We start from the raw sequence: 3,081 nt of genomic DNA, 5'->3' as shown, positions 1-3,081 counted from the left end.
AGGGAAGGGAAGGGAAGGGAAGGGAGTCTTAAGTCTCTATGCCTACAAAAGGACACCATAGCTTCTCTTTACTCTGAATTTACCGGGTCGCTTGTTCTGGGCCTCCAGCTAATGATGAGCCTGTGTGTAAGATGAGGGAGGTGGGTTAATGGGTGGCTTTGTACAATGGAGGTGGAATACAGGTACCACAGGCAGGCACAGGAGGGCTGCTGGGATGGAGGAGAGAAGGGAGTGGTGAGATGCTTACAGCAAAGAGGCAAGGGTTTGGGTTTTTTTGCTCCTTATTTTGTCCCTTCCTGGTGTAGATATCTCAGACCAGAGATGTGCCAACAATGTCAGCTGGTCCTTGAACCCACCTGGGAATGGAGTCTGCAGGGACCCAGCCCCTGTGCCACCTTGCATAGATTCATTGTCTCACTCCCCACCAAGTCCATCCCAGCCTCCTGCCTTTCTGTTCACCACTCTACATGCAGTGTCTTCCAGCACCCTCCCCTGCACATGTGGGACATTCCCCTGCCCCGGAAGATCCCCGTGCTTGGAAGGTGCCACATTACCAACAGGGTGGGAAGAACAGGATGAAGGGAAAAACAATTCAAGCAAAATGGTGGTATGGACATCCATTGTACAGGCAAAGAGTGTCCCACACAGGCCCTCAGCCCAGGTGCTCAGCATGAGGTAGAACAGGGCCTGTTACCAGAACCCAGAACATCAAATGTTATTTCCCTATGCATTGGGGAAAGATGCTTGGAAACATCAAAGGGCAGAGACAAACATGTCCAGGCCAAGGACGCCCATTGCCCACTTTGTAGATGGCCTGAGGCTTCTGTCCCCATCCCCCACATCTTCAGCCCAACCCAAGTTTAAGCACTCACATCGCGCTGGTCTGGCACCAAGGAGAACCCAGCTCTACCCTGTCCCCAGGCCACCTCCAGCCCAGCAGATCTCCCTTCCCCACTACAGTTTGCCCCTCTTCCCAGGCTCTTGGCAAGGATCCTAGGAAAATCTGGGTCTGAAATATGCTCTGAATGTCAGGCACTGAGTGTCCCTGTGCAACCCCAACCTCACCCCTAATCCTGGAAAGTCTCCCTTCAATCACCCCTATTAAAGCAAGTATCTTCCCACCCCACTGCCCTCAGGTGTCTTGCCGATAAACAAGCTGAAGGGAAAGTTATTAGCTTTTATTCATGGTGTCTAAACTAAAGTAAAACATCAACGGGGTAACTGTACATAATAATAGACTAGATAAAGTCCATTTTTCTTGGGTCCTCTGAAAGCGATCCCCGAGCATTAAAACGGGTCTCTTAATAAATATCTTATCTCCTCGCCACACAGCCCTGGCTGCAGATAACCAGACAGCCATTACTGTACCTCTGAAATAACCCCATTTCCATCAGGGCCACTTCAAACAGGCTCCTCTTTAAAGACCCTCCCCCTCCCTCCCTGCGGGGAGGTGGGGGAGGCTTGAACCTCCTTGGGCAGGGGGTGGGAGCCAGCAAGGGACAGGGGATATCATCCAAGCCCCCAGGCAGAGTGGGGGGTTACTGCATCGCAATGCATTCCCTTCTATAAGTAATCATGGAGGGAGACGTTCCCTCTGCCATCCAAAAGCCTAAATCCACCTTCCCCCGATGCCTTGCATTGGGATGAGTGGTGCTGGGCTCAAGCGGTGCTGGGCTCCCACAGTCCAGCTCCCCTGGACCTGCTCTGCAAGTGGAGAGAAGGTTGGGCAGGAGAGCAGGGACACAGCAGGCAGCTGCCATCTCCTCGGGGGAAAAGGTCTTCCCAGCGTGTGCATCCCAGCCTGCAAAGTGATGCTGTACAGGTTGCACTGGACTCCTTTATTAATACACCATACAGGTGATACTGGATTTATTAAGTATATTGCTGTGATTTCACATTTAATTTACTAAGAATACAATGGTTTGGGCTAGAGGACCCAAGGGAAATCTAGGCAACAGTGAGCAAAAATCCATGAAATTCAATGTAGCACACTAATCATGGAGGCATTATAGTATTAATTGCTATAATGATATACTTCTAATCCTATCTTACACCGCACCACATAATTTCATTGGGTAAGAGACGAAAGGAATTAAATTTAGTTCAATACAAGCAAGCATGTAACTTAATAGAGTAGTTTGACTCCTGCACACTCAGGGGTTTAGGGCTAATGTCACACAACGCGGTCTGCGGCAGGAAAGAAGGACAGCACGAGACTTTTGACACCCTCACCGAAATCTGGAAGCAATATGGAAAAGTGTTAGATTTCTGCTTTTCGAGAGGCAACCCGGCCATATAAAGGATAATTAGAATTCGTTGTAAAGATGATTTATCATGTCTATCATTGTGTTTGAAAAGGCTAGGTCACCCATGAATGCTGATGAAATTTCAAAGATCTACTCCCCAAGGACTTTCCGCATCTGCTGCCCTCTGAGATGAGGAAATAGCCCAGGGCAAGCTTCTCATTAATACCGCAGGAAAATATAAGCATTTTGTCCGACATAACATTTTTCTTCAGTATTATACCTGACACGATCAGACCTTTAAATAACGTGGTAATAGGGCTCACTTTAAAGTTCATGTAGTTGGTGTCGTGTCCCCCCTGTCCCTGTTGTCCCCCCCTGCCCCAGGTTTCAGCTAGGTAGTAGCTCTCGCTAACAAGGCAGCATTTCGACCCGAAACACACTTTCTCCCGTAACAAATATTGCGTGAGGTGGGCGGAGGTGGTAAAAGTAGCTTTTGATCTTGTTTGTATAATATGCAAAAGGACATCAAAGGGAGGGAAGAGGGGGAGGGAGAGAAAGGAAAGCAGAGCAGGAATAGCCCTAGACACTGGAACGCCAAATAGCTCATGAATAGCTAAATAAAACATAATTAGGAAAACGCGATAAATTAGTGGTTCTTTAAAGAGAGAGATGGCGAGAGCGGGCTGGGAGCGGGGCCAGGGGAGGCGGGCACGTCCCGTTTCAAAGCCGGCCCCGAGGCCAACCCAAGCGCAGCCCAGACCTCGGAGGGGGGGACGGGAAAGCCCCTGAGGTGCCTCTCGGCAGGACCCAGCGGAGACACCCTCCCGCCCCCCCC

This window comes from Charadrius vociferus, unplaced genomic scaffold (genome assembly GCF_000708025.1).
Source record: "Charadrius vociferus isolate BGI_N301 unplaced genomic scaffold, ASM70802v2 scaffold763, whole genome shotgun sequence".
NCBI classification, from domain to species: Eukaryota; Metazoa; Chordata; class Aves; order Charadriiformes; family Charadriidae; genus Charadrius; species Charadrius vociferus.
This window is presented reverse-complemented; position numbering follows the sequence as displayed.